The following is an 18,366-nucleotide window of genomic DNA, read 5'->3' as shown; positions in this document are numbered from 1 at the left end:
GTAGTTTTTTTGTTCATTGTTTGTCCTCAGTGCCTGGAGTAGTGATTGTCATGTAGTTAATATTCATTAGATATTTGTGGAATGCTTGAATGAATGAATGAGGAAAATTGACAAGTAGACAATTAGGATGCAGCATGAAAACTGCTATGGTAAATAGAAACATGGGGTGCTTGGGAAAGGGTGTTGATGGACAGTGAGTGCCGACTGGGGAAGTTCTTGGGCCTTTTAGAAGACATGTTCCTGAGGCAAGTTGTAAAGGTCAAAAGACTGAGTATAGAGTTTCAGACAGACAAGGCATCATAAACAAAGGCCCAGAAGGTCTGGGAACTGCCAATAGTTCAGTATGACAGGTGCTCGGAGAAATATGAACTGGGTTGTGTGGCTCGAGGTGAGGCTCCAATGGAAGGCAATAAAGGGGCGCATAGGCCACATGATGGAGTATGGACTTTATCCTGAAGGCAATGAGGAACCGCTGAAGGATTTCATATCAAATCAGAAGTTACTTTAGTAGGAAACATTCATCACCTTTTCTATATTATGAAATGGTAAGTAATTCTTTATCAAATGATATCAACATTTTATACTAAAACTTTTGTGAGAAATGAATTTTCAGGGTGAGTTTATATTACTAAACGTTATATTGACTGAAATTGGGAATTGTTTTAGGTATTTTCTCTCTGTAGGGTAACATTTAAGATGATCCTACAGAAGGTTTTTTGATAATGTTTATGTCCTCCAAATAAATCTTTTAAAAGATCAAACATTGGAAAAAGGATACATTGCCTTGAAGACTTTTTTTGGAAGGCAGAAATTAAATTATATTTCTCATCCTCAAACTCCTTTCCATGTGCCTTGACATTTTTTACACCTTTTTTGTAGATAGAGTTAACTCCTTGTATCCATATTTCTGAAGATGGGGCCTTGTGAATTCTCTAAATTCATAGGTATGAAAAAAATTTGGAAAAAATTCAAAATGTGATCCAATCACACTTCCATTACAGTGAGCATGCATTAAACTCAAATTCAACCATCTCCTTTCCTACTTCATGACCAGATTTCATAAGTAAACAAAGGTTTTATTATAAAATAACTTTATTCCAGTTATTGTAAAATAAGTTCCAGAAGGAAGACAACAAATGTGTCTTGAGATGTGGATGCTGAGTTAATTGGAGTCATCCATTTGCTCACTAGTTAATCCAAACTTTCTGGCCTTGCAGTATGTTCAAGTCAAAAATATGCCTCAGTAGAAGTATAAAACATTGCCAGTCAGGGTCTAATAATATCACACAAGAGTAGGTAGAACCATGACTGTTTAATCCAAGAATGCCAAGCTGCTAACATGTTGCTACACGGACCTTATTTACTCTGCAAGTATAAAAGGGACCTGTCCCTTCTCTTCATTCGTACACAAATGAGGAGTTGCTTTGATGCATTTCTCATAATTACAACTCAAGATACAGGGTGTGACTGAGATAGCCCTAAAAGACCCTGGTTACCCTGGTGATTTTATTTCTTATTCAGAACACAAGGAGTGTTGTCCTTGGAGACCTCTATGCAACATTGCACTCAGTTTGTATGTGAGTAAACTGCAAATCCACTTTCTAAGTCGGCTAGACTGGGAGAAAATCAGATCCAGAACAGGTCTCTTTGGTCTGTTTAAAACTAAAAAGAGTTCTTTCCCTGGAGAATTTAGAGCTGATGTGTGTGTAAGAACAATTCACATGCTCAGATTTCATATGCCATAAGGAAAACTAGGACTCCTTCAAGGTTTCTCCTGTGAGGGATTATTGCACAAAGCATCCTATACACTCTGACATCTAGAGACTCTGAGGATTTATCTGAAATGTTTTCTTCAGAAGAATAAAGTCATGCTAAATCTTATCCCCGTGTTTAGAGTCCCTTAGTTCTTTGTTTGAGGATGTGAGAGTGAGCTCAGGATTGTAAATACCATTTAGGTTTAGAGCTAGAATTTAGTTTTAGTTCTAGCCAGTCAACTCAAGACTAAATATGAACCATCCCAAGAACAAATGGGGGTAGCTCCATCACTCAAGACCACTGCTCTAAAAACAACAAAAAGAACAGTCTTCAGAAATAGCTACACTAATAAGTACTTCATCCTATGTGGAGTTCAAAAATTAAGTGAAATGTTTTTGGAGAGTTGCCACTTAAGAGATTTCTATAGGTAATTATTTTCTTAATTGAGTAATAGTTTGGTAATGCTACTGATCACCTGCCAAAGAGCCTGTTTTCAAAATCCAGGTTTTTATTTTTAGGAAAATACATACTGTGGTTTCCACAAATCTGGGGTCCCAACATGCTTTGAGGACAAAATTCTTTTTGTTTTCCTAAAGTTTTGACACTACAGCAAAAGAAATGAGGCTGCTGTTAGTAAAACAGTGTTTGAGTATACAGCTGACCCTTTAACAACACCGGGTTTGAACTGCGCAGATCCACTTATACTTGGATTTTTTCAATAGTAAACACTGCAGTGTTACACGGTTGCTTGCATCTGTAGAATCAGAGCCTTGGATATGGAGGAACCATGGATATGGAGGGCCAACTGTAAGTTATACTCGGATTTTCCACTCGGCAGAGGTTCGGGCACCCTGAACCCCCGTGCTGTTCAAGGGTCAACTGTAATAGCTGCCACTCTGCATTTGACCACAAAACTGTCATCGTACAGTTGGGGATCCCTTGATTTTGTTGTGAAATAATATATCAGATGTTCTATTAATCTTATAAGAAAGCTGTCTCTTTTCCCGTCTTCTCCCAAATTACACCTGCTTTATCTATCACATTCCCTGGGAAACTAGCAGAATCATAGAACTATATAGAATATAGAGCTATAATAGAATCATAGAACTAGAATGTCGACCTTTACCTCATGCTTCAAACCTCATTGTCAGCTTGCTGTCCAATGACCAACTAATCCTTCCTTCCAGTGATGTGAAATTTACCCTTCCTACAGTTCACCTCTCCATCTAGACGACTTGGTCTTTCAAAATGTCATCCCTATGTTGAATCAAAGTCTCCTTCCTTCTTTTTATTCGTAAACATAGGACGGTTGTCACCATTGTCCTCCTCTTCCTCATAAATGCTTTATATTTGACATTTACTATGTGAAAGACATTGTACTAAGCATTGTATTTAATTCTTCCCCAAACGTTAGAGGCGGGCAGATATTGTTATCTCCACTTTACAGATGAGAAACTCTGAGGCTTTTAGAGGTTCAGTAAATTTGACCAATGTCCTATATGGAAGGTGACAAACCTGGGATTTGAACACAGGGCTGTCTGACATGGATTGGGTTGATTTGACACATTCAGTTCTGAGAAAATTCTCTGTTTTATAATCTCCAAATCTATCTACTAGACTCTCATCTATATTTAATTAGGAAATCTCAAAGCCTTTTTCATTTATCATATGGCTTGACCTCTCCCTGACATCCAGCACCGTTGACTAATCCCTGACCTTCAACCATTATTGATGTGTCAGTTATTACCAAAAACGATATTTATAAGCAAGAACTCTTTAGTTTTCACTGTAGGCATATTGTCAACATGTTTTAATTTAGTTACACATCAGCAGCCCAAATTCAAAACTTCCAGAAATAATTCCTGTCCATCTTGCCTGCAGTCAACACATCTAGAAATCTCTGTGCCCTTTGATCTCTTCCTCTCCCCCATGCTCAATCTCACATTCAGTTGGTCATGAAGACTTGGCTTCGCTTACCTTAACTAATGGCAAGTGCTCAATAAATGCTTGTTGAATGAATATAGCTAATGATCATAAGCAATAATATTTGGTCCATTTCCTATACTGAAAGCGTTCATTCATACCAGTTTCTAAACATAGATCCTTTATATATCTCTCTAGATACAGATCCTTTACATGGACATATTTAATAATGTAAAAATATTTGGGGTGAAATAAAAGCCTTTTTTATATAATTTCAATGAGATTTTTAAGATTTCCAACTATTTTGTTCTTTATCGTTCTTATTGTTATTCTCTCTGTATTTGCAGCTGTTTGAAAAAATAGATATTTAAATTTTATTTCCAGTTTAAATTTGAAGAGGAAAAAATTACACCTTTTAAGAGTAGAGACAAACTCCTATTCATTTTGTGCCACTCTACTTAAAGGTTATATTATAGACTAAGTGTGAGTTGAAGAATAAAAACTAAAAATAATCCCCCAATTAAATAGATTGAAATAACCCTTCTTAAACTTCTGAAATATATTTGAGGTTTAATTAATTAAAATGAAAATGATCCAAATATGAAATAATGTGCTAGGCAACTGAGGCAGCCTCTATGGTCTGTAGTTTCAGGCTTTAAATTCACTCATTTTCAGTTATTTAGTCATTCATTCTTTAGAAGAATAGTTATTGAGCCCCAGGACTCTGTCCAGGTACAACGCATATGATGATGAGAAAATCTAGCATGCTTCCTACCTATCTTCAGCTTACAAGTGGGGAGACCACACAGAAAAATATAAAATTTCACAGTGAAAAATGTTACAAAGGAGAGTTTTATTGCCCTCAGAGAGCATACAATAGTGAGATTTGAACCAGTAAAGGCAGGGTTCCCAGGGGAAGTGAAGAATAAGATGTGATCTGAAGAAGGAGTAGGAGGAAGCCCAGGAGAGCTAGATATCACAGAAGCAAGGGTAACGTAGGTCATGAAGAGTGGAGTGGCCAACAGGGTCAAATGATGCTAAGAGGACAAGAAAGGTGAGGCCTGAAAACTTTCAATGGATTTAGTAGCGTGGTGACCTTAACAAGAGAGAGTCTACCAGACTTTCTGAAACAGAAGCTAGATCAGATAGTCTAAGGAGTGAGTGTAGAAAAGGAACTGGAGACAAGGGTGTATATATGATTCTTTCGCGAAGCTGGACTATAAAAGGGAAAAAAGATAGAGTAAGCTAGAGAAACTTGTGGGCCTGGGAGTGGTTGTTTCGTTTTTTATTCTTGTTAATGGGAGAGGCCTGGATGTGTTTAAAAACCTAGGGAGAGACTAAGATGGGGTATCTGAATATATCATAGAAGGCACTGAGAGTGTAAGATTCATGAGAAGCTGGAGGGAAGAGAACAGGCTAGAGCAGCAGAAGAGAAACATTTCTCCTATCCCTGAAACTAAACACAGGATCCTATCTCACAGTTTCCATTTTCTATGGAAACTATGAGATGGGGTCACCAGCTGAAAGAGGGTATGGTTGGAGTTAGTTGTGATGGTCAGAGATTTTAAGATAGTGGAAAAGATTTGAAATGATGTCTGGGATGGATGAGGGTGAGCTGATGAAAGAAATGTAATAGGACTGCCCACAATTGAGTGCTTATTTTAAGTTGGTACTCATGGGTTTCTAATGGGACACATCTTTATGCTGTGAAATAAAATGTTAGTTTTACTCTTTCACCACTAAAAATATGAGTTATATTGTGCAGTAGCTGGTTCAAGGCTGTCTCTTGAGCCTCAGGTTTTTATGAGTTTCATTCTGAGGTTCTCCTTTTCTCACTGTAGACTACATTTTTCTTAGGAATTTCATTCATGTTTACAATTTGCATTACCATCTACAACAGAGGTATCCATTGATTTAATCTGGCCAGTCAACTAATTTGTTTTGGCTCACAAAGTTTTTTCTGGTTTTTTTTTTTTTAATCTTAAACTAGTTTTGAGATTCGGAAAGCCCATATTAAAATCCGTGTTTCTGGTTTCTCTTTCTAAAAAAGCTGCCAGCGCTGTTCCCCCAGAGTCCCACATCAGTAACCTATTAGAACTGAGTAGCAGCTGTCCCCCATAAGCGGGGCATGCTCTCTCCAGCTCATGACAGTTCTCACCATTCCTTATCATCCACTTTACTCATTTACTTTGTCTACTAAGCAGCTGTAACCTGTAGACATTTGATTTTTTGATTCTCAATCTACACATCCACGACTCCCAAAGATTTTACTCAGATATCTCTCCTGTACTCCAGATATCAATAACCAACTATTGATTGGATGGTCTTTAGGTGACTGAAACTCAGGTATGCAGAGGAAAATAATCTCCCAAAGTTGTTATGTCTCCTATAACTTACATCCTGGCTTTAGAACCACCATCTCCACTGTTTACCAAACAAAACCTAGGAGTCTACTTTCTGAGTACTCCCTCTTTCCTATTCACTTCCCTTCTTCATCCCTATTGCAATGACCTCAGTTCAGACACTTATCATATTTCACCTGGGCTATTAAAATAACTCTCAACCAATAAACTCCACTTTCTCCTCTCTTCTAATGCTTCCTCTAAACAGCCACAACAATGATCCTTCTAAGCATGGTATCTTTTGGGGCACGTTTATTTGAACTATAGCAAACTTCTCATAATCTTCCAATGTGCTGGCATACTTCATGTGTGCATCTTGCCAGTTGCTGCTCCTTTAACCTGGAATGTCTTCTGCCTCTGTCTTCTCGGTGAATCCCTATTCATCCTCGAAGACACAGATCAAATATCTCTTCCTCTGGGAGCCCTCACTGCCACAAAGGTAACTTAGGCAGAGCTTAATGACATAGCCTTTACAACAGTGTTCTGTCCCTACCCCAACCCCCACACCAACTAGGCTGTGAGCTTGAGGGTAGAGGCTGCAGATCTGTAGTTCAGTTAACCACAGCATCTAGCTCTTGGTAATAACTGGTACTCAATAAGGACTTTAATAAATATATTCCTAAATTCAGAAGTACAATGATATCGTATTAAGGGATGTTCTCCTAACTTTAAAAGAAAGAAGATTATTGATCTATTGCAAACTTTTTAAACTCTTGATTCACTCTGTAATAACTAATCCTAAGGCTCCAATTCAGAGAATGTGACATGCTCTAAAAAAATTTGTTTGTCACTCCCAGTTACCATTGCAACAAAATGAATAAAATACCTAGGAATAAACCTACCTAAGGAGACAAAAGACCTGTATGCAGAAAACTATAAGACACTGATGAAAGAAATTAAAGATGATACCAACAGATGGAGAGATATACCATGTTCTTCGATTGGAAAAATCAACATTATGAAAATGACTATACTACCCAAAGCAATCTACAGATTCAGTGCAATCCCTATCAAATTACCAATGGCATTTTTCACAGAACTAGAACAAAAAATTTCACAGTTTGTATGGAAACAGAAAAGACACCAAATAGCCAAAGCAATCTTGAGAAAGGAAAACGGAGCTGGAGGAATCATGCTCCCTGACTTCAGACTATACTACAAAGCTACAGTAATCAAGACAGTATGGTACTAGCACAAAGACAGAAATATAGATCAATGGAACAGGATAGAAAGCCCAGAGATAAACCCACGCACATATGGTCACCTTATCTTTGACAGAGGAGGCAAGAATATACAATGGAGAAAAGACAGCCTCTTCAATAAGTGGTGCTGGGAAAACTGGACAGCTACATGTAAAAGAATGAAAGTAGAACACTTCCTAACACCATACAGAAAAATAAACTCAAAATGTATTAAGGACCTAAATCTTTAATTAGGCAAGGCCAGACACTATAAAACTCTTAGAGGGAAACATAGGCAGAACACTCTATGACATAAATTACAGCAAGATCCTTTTTGATCCACCTCCTAGAGAAATGCAAATAAACACAAAAATAAACAAATGGGACCTAATGAAACTTAAAAGCTTTTGCACAGTAAAGGAAACCATAAACAAGACAAAAAGACAACCCTCAGAATGGGAGAAAATATTTGCAAATGAAGCAACCGACAAAGGATTAATCTCCAATATATACAAGCAGCTCATGCAGCTCAATATCAAAAAAACAAGCAACCCAATCCAAAAATGGACAGAAGACCTAAATAGACATTTCTCCAAAGAAGATATACAGATGGCCAACAAACACATGAAAGGATGCTGAACATCACTAATCATTAGAGAAATGCAAATCAAAACTACAATGAGGTATTACCTCACACTGGTCAGAATGGCCATCATCAAAAAATCTACAAATGGGACTTCCCTGGTGGCACAGTCGTTAAGAATCCACCTGTCAATGCAGGGGACACGGGTTCGAGCCCTGGTCCAGGAAGATCCCACATGCTGCGGAGCAACTGAGCCCGTGTGCCACAACTACTGAGCCTGCACGCTAGAGCCCATGAGCCACAACTACCGAAGCCTGTGCACCTAGAGCCCGTGCTCCACAACAAGAGAAGCCACCGCAATAAGAAGCCTGTGCACCGCAACGAAGAGTAGCCCCCGTTCCCTACAACTAGAGAAAGACTGCACGCAGCAACAAAGACAAACGTGGCCAAAAATAAATAAATAAATAAATGTATTAAAAAGAAATTAAAAGAAAAAAATCTACAAACAATAAATGCTGGAGAGGGTGTGGAGAAAAGGGAACCCTCTTGCACTGTTGGTGGGAATATAAATTGATACAACCACTATGGAGAACAGTATGGAGGTTCCTTATAAAACTAAAAATAGAACTACCATATGACCCAGCAATCCCACTACTGGGCATATACCCAGAGAAAACCATAATTCAAAAAAAGACATGTACCACAATATTCATTGCAGCACTATTTACAATAGCCAGGACATGGAAGCAACCTAAGTGTCCATCGACAGATGAATGGATAAAGAAGATGTGGCACATATATACAATGGAATATTACTCAGCCGTAAAAAGAAACGAAATTGAGTTATTTGTAGTGAGGTGGATGGACATAGAGTCTGTCATACAGAGTGAAGTTAAGTCAGAAAGAGAAAAATAAATACCGTATGCTAACACATATATATGGAATCTAAAAAAAAAAAAGGTTCTGATGAACCGAGGGGCAGGACAGGAATAAAGACGCAGACGTAGAGAATGGACTTAGGGGATATGGGGAGAGGGAAGGGTAAGCTGGGACAAAGTGAGAGAGTGGCATGGACATATATACACTACCGAATGTCAACTAGATAGCTAGTGGGAAGCAGCCGCATAGCACAGGGAGATCAGCTCAGTGCTTTGTGACCACCTAGAGGGGTGGGATAGGGAGGGTAGGAGGGAGGGAGACACAAGAGGGAGGAGATATGGGGATATATGTATACGTACAGCTGATTTACTTTGTTATAAAGCAGAAACTGACACACCATTGTAAAGCAATTATACTCCAATAAAGATGTTAAAAAAAGATATTGACTCTCATGGAGACTAGAGAAGCATGCATTTTGCATCCTTGGGAGAAATTTCTGGGCTTTATTTCTCTATTTCTTCATGACACAGGAAAATGGATGAAAGTCAGGGAAATGATGGATCAAGCAGGAGCTGGATTCAGACTCCTGTTGTGAAGAATTTTAATTGTCTTCCTGTTTGGTTGCACTTATTGTCTGTCTGTTTTTTTGATTCCAGAGCATAAGCTGCCCCTGTGGGGAAGAATTAACCACTGTTACCATCCCTAAGGCCAGCATGTGACATTCCATCTCTCCTCTGTCCTCTTCTTAGTTCTCCTGTCCTTTGAAATTGCACTACGCACATTGTCAATCCATTTTGCCTGAATTTGAACAACTGTTTCTAATATTTTAATAAAGCATATACTATCAGGTATATGGTCTGACATATGTGCTATGGTCATGGAATACTTTTCAATAATTTTGTTGATATTTGAACTAGAGAATTATACAAGAAGTCATTAGCTTCTAATTTCTACTCAAACTCATTACTTGAGTAACAACTTCTCCTGTTGTCCCAGGTGACATTTCCATTACTCATTATGATCACGTTTTTAGTGCTTACAGCCATGATTCTTTTACTGGCATTCCACGTAGCACCTTTCATATTCTTCACTAGAAATGAATGTTTATATCTTTCCTTCAGTGTCTCTTTTACTGTGACACATCCCAGTAAATTTCAACTCTAACTTATTTTTTCCAGTTTTAGCTTGTTTCACATTGCCATTAACTGTTTAAATAATAAAATTTATTTCAAATACTATCATATTTTATCAGCTTATTTTTTTAATATCAGCTTATTTTTACTTAACCAATAACTTGGTCGAGTTATCTGTTTGAAAGGTCTGTTTTCCTATTTAGTAATAGTTCCCAGGTTCTATCTAACTATATAGTGTGCTTTCCTAGTCAGCTTTATGTTTTCTTGATACTTTCTATTCTTTGTCTTAAATTTAGAGACATTATTCTTGTTGCACCACACTTATCTTCTGACCCTAACGCCCACTTTCAAATGTCACAGACTAGTCCCCTGCAGAGTTTTGACCAAGTGTTCCATTCATTCACTTTTTTCTTTTGCATGAAGATTTATAAAATATCTGGGAGCCTAGTATGCTCCAGGAACTGCGCTGGGCACTGTGCACAGATTATTGAAAATAACAGACATAATGCTTTTCATCATGGACCTTACAGTCTACTAAAGAAGACAGACCAAAAGCAAATACACAGACACATGAAATAATTGGAAAGGTGATAAATTCTATAAATGAAACAAGTAGCTAAGAAAGATATGGTAGAAGGGGGGGTCAGGAACCCTATTTTTGGCAGGGTGGGCAGAGATACCTATCTCATGGCAGGAGAAGACTCTAGCTGTGTAAGAGCATCACAGGTGAGTGAAGCACACGGAGCTATGAATGTACTTTTTTCACCCTGGTTGTTAAGAGTTTAGAATTGAGTTTTATAACCAGGTAAAAAAGGACCTGGGATGAATGGGTCACTCGTCTCTCATGTTTCTATTCTACATGTATGTGCTTCATGCTTATCTTTTTATTAATGAATTACAAGCTCTGGATTTCATTTTTTCTTTATTTTTATTATAATTTATCTATAATTATATATATATAATTTATTTATAATTAATACACACACACACACACACACACACACACATATATATATATATATATATATATATATATATATATATATATATATATATATATATAAAACAGAGAGATAAACTGATTTGTCAAAGCTGGTCCAGTCAATTAATGGCTAAGCTGAGATTTCCACTTAGTCTACTGTTCTTTCCAAAAATACTAGTTAACATTCTTAACAGTGAATTATGGTTGAATGCAAAATAAGGATTAAAAAGATATTGATAGGCCACAGATGGGCACAAAACATAGGTTACTGGGATGCTAGGTGTGGCAAGCCAGAAGAGGGCATTGACCACAGAATCAGGACGTGCTCAGCACCAAAGAAAACCTATTACTGTTGACAATTTTTCCTGAGGCTGGTCTGATCATTGCACATTATAATTATCTCCAGTAATGCATTTTACTATTTAACAAACTCTGCTTGCTCTTTCTTCATGTACCATTATTCTAAGAACTGTCTTGATTTTCTGTATATGTATATTTGTATATATTTACATATATTTGCATATATGTATGTATACATCAATATATATTCATATATGTTTATAAAAGCTGAGTCTTTTCTTCTACTTCCTTTTTAAAAAAAAAAATGTATTATGGGGATTCCAGAAGATAGTAATAGTGGTGGGCATAGTTTCTGATGCAACCCAAATCCCCATATAAAAACAGAGAAAATTGAAAGTAAAACCAAAGAATGAAAGACAAAATTTAGAATAACTAGGAGACAAGTTATCCTCATGAGGTAAAAAAATACAAGTGAGTAGGGACAATCCTTCAACATCCCTAAGATCCACATACTATGCAGGAGGAAGTAATGTGAAGCAACCCAGTGTCTAAGAACACAGGAACTATAAAACAGCCAACAGATATTCACAAAGTGCAATGGGTCAGTTCAGGAGCTGCTGCTAAAACCATGATGGGTTTTACCCACTCTGGTGGCAGGTGGATATAAGAGCTTGCCGTGAAACTGCAAGAGACTGGCGCAGCCTAGTTTCTGTGATCTCTGAAACCTGGCCCGCTAGGGTTCTCTCCCAAAGTAGACTGCGACACTGAGGAAAACTGCTGAGAATAGAAATGAAATAAGATAAAGGACAAGAGAGGCAATGGAAAGAATGTCCTGATAAAAGTGGGAGAGGGGAAAGAACCAGAGAGAAAGAAATATCTTACACAGGTAAGTAATTAAATCATCTCCTTCAGAGAGGAACTGCTTTTGATTTTGCTTTATCCCCGATGTCACCAACAACCCAGAACTATGGTAGGAACTTAACTTTCAGACTGAGGGTTTTGTGGGCCACACAAGAAGTTTTAATTCTGTCCCCTAAACATAAATCCATGCCTCCACCCGTGCCAAGTCTAAGACTATTTCCTTTCTCTCTCTTTTCTTCTATTGTAAGATGGTTACTGTATTTTAAAAATTTTTTTGTTGAAATATAGTTAATTTACAATGTTGTGTTAGTTTCAACTGTATAGCTACGTGATTCAGTTATACATTTTTTTCAGATTCTTTTCCATTATAGATTATTACAATAAATTGAGTATAGTTCCTACTGACTATAGCAGTAGGTCCTTGTTGTTTATCTATTTTGTATATAGTAGTGTATATGTTAATCCCAAACTCCTAAGTTAGCCCTCCCCCCACCCCCCTATCCCGGCTATCCCCCTTAGGGGGATATTTCCTTTTGAGTGGTGGGTTGATTTATCCTAATGCACTCTCTAAGAAAGTTATTTCAAGTTTTCTGTTGTACTAAGTATCTCTTATCTGTCCACCATATTCTAGGGGCTTGCAGCTTAGTTTCCAGTCCTAAACATGTGTGGCTAGTTAAAAGCCTGGCTCTGAGCCCTCAGGAACTGAGAGATGCCCTCAGGTCAGAAGAAACTTTAGACTTGGCTTGCCACTGCGCAATCGTTCTTTATTCTTGGCTGGTTCTGATTGTTTTCATTACTAGAGCTCAGACTTATTTAAAGTTTATTATGTTTTATCTAGCATTTTAGGTGTTCTACGCCAGAAGAAATTTTTCTAGATATTTAGACTGGCCAATTGCTTAAAACAGAAACTTCATTGATCTATGTGCCGTTATGCATTCAGTCTGACGGCTTTAAATATGCGCCTCCAAAACTGACCTCTCGGTCAAGATCTCTCTGAACTCTAGATTCATCTAACTCCTCCCAAACTCACTCCACATACAGTCTTAATATCTCAGGGCATGACCTCTCCAAACTTGCATTACTCAGGTCAAAAACCGTGTAGTAATTCTTATCTCCTTTCTTTGCCTTCCATCCTTTATTGTCATGTATCAGAATCCCTATGGCTCTACCTTCTAAGCGTATCTAGAATTACCTGTCACCACCTCCGCGATTAACACCATGAACTAAATCACACCAACTCTCGCGTGGATAATTGCAATAATTGACACTCCCGTTTATACCTTTTTCTTCTTATGGTCTCCTCTCAACATAGCCAGATTGACACTGTTAAAACACGGAGTTAGGTCATGTCACTCTTCTGCTCAAAACTCCCTTAAGGCTTATTTCATGTGCATTAAAAATCTAAATCCTTGGTGCACTATGGAAAACACTGCGGAGGTTCCTCAAGAAAATTAAAAATAGAACTACCGGGACTTGCCTGGCAGTCCAGTGGTTAAGTCTCTGCACTTCCACTGCAGGCGCAGGGGTGGCGGGTTTGATCCCTGATCAGGGAACTAAGATCCCACATGCCGGGCAGTGTGGCCAAAAAAAAAAATACAACTACCATATGATCCAGCAATTCCACTTATGGGTATCTATCTGAAGAAAACAAAAGCTCTAATTTGAAAAGATACATGTACCCCCATGTTCATTGTAGCACTATTTACAACAGCCAAGATATGAAAGCAACCTGTCTACCAATAGATGAATGGATAAAGAAAATAAGAAAATGTGACTATATATATATATATATATATATGTGTGTGTGTGTATGTGTGTGTATATATATATATATATATATATATATATATATATATATGCAATGGAATATTATTCAGCCATAAAAAAGGAATGAAATCTTGTCATGTGCAACAACATGGATGAATCCAGAGGGCATTATGCTAGGAGAATTAAGTCAGACAGAGAAAGACAAATACCGTATGACCTCATTTTTTGTGGAACTGAAAACAAAACAAACAAACCCAAACTCATAGATAATAGAGAACAGATCGATGGTTACCAGAGGCAGAGAGGGAGGGTGCGGAGGTGGGTGAAATAGGTGAAGGGTGTCAAACGGTACATGTTTCCAGTTATTTTCATCACAGGGAAAAAAATTCTGTAACTATATATGGTGATGGATGTTAACTAGACATATTGTGGTGATCATTCCTCAATATACAGAAACAATTAGTCTTTATACACTTGAAACTAATATAATGTTTACTTAATTTTTTTAAATTTTTGAATTTTTTTATTGAAGTATAGTTGATTTACAATGTTTCAGGTGTATGGCAAAGTGATTCAGTTATATATATATATATATATACATAAATACATGTATTCTCTTTCCGATTCTTTTCCATTATAGGTTATTACAAGATATTGAAGAAACGAATATAATGTTATATGTCAGTTAATACCTCAATTTAAAAAATCTAAATCCTTATAAGGCTCCATGTCACACCTGTCTGATCCCATCACCTACTACTGTACCCCTTTTTACTCTGCACGAGACACAGAGACCTCCTTCCTATTCTTCAAACACACTGGGTACATTTCTTCTTCAGAATCTCTGCACTGCTGTTTTCTGTACCTGTAATGGTCTTCCACCAGATATCTATGTGGTTCCTTTCTTTACTTCTTTCAAGTCTTTGCTGAAGTGTCACTGTCCACCCTATTTAAATGAATCCCCTGCTGCAGCAGCTCAACCCTATTATATTTTGATAGCACTTAACATCTTCTGTCGATACTATATACTATGTAATGTAGTTTTTTCTCATGTTTATTTCCTGTTTCCCCATACTAGAATGCAAGCTTCATGAGGTCAGGGATAGTGTCCTTACTTTTATTCTCTGATGTATCCACAGTACCTAGAAAAGTGCCTGGTCACATTGTACTCACAGGGCCACATCTGCCAACCTGTTATCAGAACCGCACTATGTAGTCAAATCCATCTTGAAAGATTTCCATCAAATAAAACATTTCAAATTTCTATTACATTTAGATTGTCTTGAGCGAGCCTTAAATCTATTTTTGTTTCTTATCAATATTTATTCTACTTTCAGAAACTCAAGATTATCTTTAAAATGAATCTGTATAAATATTTATTATTATTTGCTTCTTTTCTTTCACTCTACCCCAGTTTCCAGTCTAGCAAATTTAAATTATTTCAGTTAATTGCTAATAGATTTCAAGGGACACTAGAATACTCTCAGAGGACTTATGGTACTTTGTGTCACACAATATGATGAAAGGACGAATACAGAAATACAGCATTATCTATTTTTCATTATTATCTCTATTATTACTTCCTACTATCTGGGTTTAATTGCTACATTTCTAAGCAGATATATTAGAAGCCTTTTTGTACAAATACAAAATGTAGAATACCTTTGAGCAGCTCATATAACACTTGTACTCTCAATATTGGTTAATAGGTATTGAGAGGATCTTTGAAATAAACTTCATATTCATGCAGTAAAACACTGCATAACTGACACCGCCTCTCCCAGCCTCTGCTGCTGGGACTTAACAAGGTGTCATAGTTCCTTTAGTAGATTTTTCATAATGCCATTGAACATTACACAGTAAATAGCTGACCCCATCTCTTTTCTGGCATATTATGAGCCACTTTAAGCCTGTCAGCTTTCAAACTACAATCCAAAGCACATGACTGCTACTTGCCTATGGGCTGCAGTTCTTCATCATCCAACTTTATTTGAGCTTACTTGGACACAATGAGACAACTTCAGCTGCAGGGTATGAGAGGAGGCAAAATGTTGGAGCAGTACAGATGAGAAAATATGATTATGATTCCCTCTGTGTACCTGTTTATGGCCACTAGAGGGGTCTCTATTAATCAGCATGGCTTTCCTCTCCTAACACTGCTTAATCCTTAAGATATTAGATCCAGATCTTCCTAAAGCTATTTTCCTCTTTCAAGCTACATGGTTGTACTGCATGCTTTATGGATTACTGGACGCAGAATTAGCAAACCCAATCTCTTGTTGTGTAATCAAAAAGACATTAATTAATCCACCAAAAAGAACTTTGTTTTGATATATGATTATATATATATGTATATATGCATACACATATATACACATATGCACACATACATATATAATCAGAAATATCAATAGAGATGAGATCTACTCTTTGATGTTATTGACAGCTGTTGGGGCATGATTTTACTTGCTATCATCCTAATGGAGTTACAACTAAGAAGGTAAAAGTCTAAGCTGGTGCTTCAATAATAAGGTGATATGCTATATTTAGACAGGATTCGTACCATAGCAAGCAACTTAAAACCCAACCAAACTGGCCAGAACATATAAGGAACCTATTGATTGCTGTAATGAGAAGTCCTAGAGTAAGGACTGGCTTTAGATAAGCCTTAATTCAGGGGCTTCACTGAAGTAACTGAAGCCTGATTCTCTACTTCTCTGAACTTGGCTTTTTTTAATGCACTGTCTTCACGCTGAAGTAAGGTTTCCCCTCCTGGTTTCAAGATGGCTATTATTGCCTCAGGATTAATACTTTTTTTCAGCTTCAAGTCCACAAAATGGAACTTTTCTCTGTTAACAGATAAACAAATGTTTTGGGTTTGCTCATTGCCCAAATTAAGTTGCAAGTAAATCCCCCAATCAATTACTCTAGTCAAAGGGATGTGAAAGGATGATTGGCTTAAACCAACACAACTTAACAACACAACACAACAAAACTCACCCCTGAAGCTAAGGGTAAGGAAAACCTCATCCAAACCACATGGCCTGAAATGTAAGATAGGATGTTTCCCCAAACAAAGGTAGGGGGGAGATGAATACATACTGTACTAGGTCCCTGGACCTGGTAACCACTAAAGTTTCTCTTCATGTTTCAGGTTTATAATTTCTGTAGAGTTGGCAAGTTCTCCTCCAATATGGCAATGGACGACTTGTCCAGTGGTCAACCCAACACATCATCTGTTACAAGCAAGGATGAAGCCATAAAGTGAGCAGAGAAACCTGGAATTAGCTGCTGACCTAGCAACACTGATTGTCGTCACAAGTGAGTTAAGGAATAATGATTGCTAATGAATTGAAGTTTAAATAAAAATACTTTTAAGTTCTTTATTGTTAGTTGAGCCATCTCCCCGCTTTCCCTTTAGAGGAAGAACCATTTCCATGGTTATAAACACTCTTTTTTTTTTTTCAGAGCAAGGTAAGAGTGTCCGAACCATCCTAGGATTTAATAATAGCCCATACCAAGCTTTTGTCTTTATGTATATGTACACACTAAACGTGAGAAACATACCTTATTAATTACTATATTCTTAGAATGCATTTTCGCATGTGATTATTTAATGCTTCCTTATAATATTTTGGTATCGAAATTTCTGTCACACCAAATAAATGACATATATATATATATATATATAAGTACATACATCTAGGTTAAGAATTCTAAAACACCAAACTAACACATTCAGAGACCTAATTTCACCTACTGCAATCAGTTGGTAGCTGAGTTTTTGTGTCTAAACCTGTCTGGGAAGAATCTGTAATCTGGAAAAGGTATGTTTGTCTAAAAGCCAAAGGTACTCCCTTTTTAATGTGCCATCAGAAATATTTCTGGAAGGACTATCTTTCCCCACCTCTGTGTGTGTGTGTATTTGCGTATCTCTGTGTGTGTGTGTGTGTGTGTGTGTGTGTGTGTGTAGGGCAGGAAGTAGGAAGGAAGGAAAGAAACTGAGGAGCTATATTTATGTTTTTACTGTTTTAAGAACTGAATGAAGGACAATGGAAATTACATCCAGATAACAGATTTATGGATTAACAAATGATTGCTTTTGCTGTTTGTACCATTTATAGTTTTGACCCATAAAGAATGGGGCTTTTGTGAGCAAATGTGGTTAAGCTCGTTATTTCAGTAGAAACCTATCATTACAGAAAGTCTTAACTGGAGCTACTGGAAGACGTGGTATCCCACATTCTCTCATGTTATTTAAGTATTACCAAGGCAAGTGAAAGCTAGCATCCTTCCCAGTCTGGGGTGCATTTCATAAACATAACTGCCAATAGCTAAAACTGACTCTCAGCCTCTTTTGCACTGAAGTTGGTGACCTCACTGGCTCAAAATGACTCTTTGTACCTGTCATAACCAAGTATATTTAGCCATTTGTGCAGCTAAGATTTGTGTCTAAACCTGTTAAGCAGAATCTTATTTCTTGGAAATAGCTTTGCACGTCCTATAAACCACACCCTCTTTATTGCACACAGCTGTGGCACAGCTCCTTATAATTGCCAGAAAGCTCCTTGTGGTATTCTCACACTGGAAGACCTGAAAC

At 37.3% G+C, this 18,366-nt stretch overlaps 2 long non-coding RNA genes across 7 annotated transcripts in view; one reads left to right on the top strand and one right to left on the bottom strand.

The window, feature by feature from the left end:
- Nucleotides 1–18,366, bottom strand: part of LOC137224680 (uncharacterized) — a 307,310-nt gene that overhangs the window by 159,079 nt on the left and 129,865 nt on the right. The window lies entirely within an intron of this gene.
- LOC137224682 (uncharacterized) overlaps nt 45–18,366 on the top strand; it is a 69,403-nt gene continuing 51,081 nt past the window's right edge. Inside the window, exons 1-3 of one of the 2 annotated variants that reach the window (XR_010943436.1) lie at nt 45–545; nt 2,478–2,562; nt 16,921–17,087. This is a non-coding gene — a long non-coding RNA (uncharacterized lncRNA). The remainder of the gene's footprint in view (nt 546–2,477; nt 2,563–16,920; nt 17,088–18,366) is intronic. The other variant, XR_010943435.1, reaches the window with a different exon arrangement.

Source organism: Pseudorca crassidens, chromosome 5, assembly GCF_039906515.1.
Source record: "Pseudorca crassidens isolate mPseCra1 chromosome 5, mPseCra1.hap1, whole genome shotgun sequence".
Lineage (NCBI taxonomy): Eukaryota > Metazoa > Chordata > Mammalia > Artiodactyla > Delphinidae > Pseudorca > Pseudorca crassidens.
The sequence above is the reverse complement of the archived record's forward strand: the minus strand, read 5'-3'. Positions and strand labels throughout refer to the sequence as shown.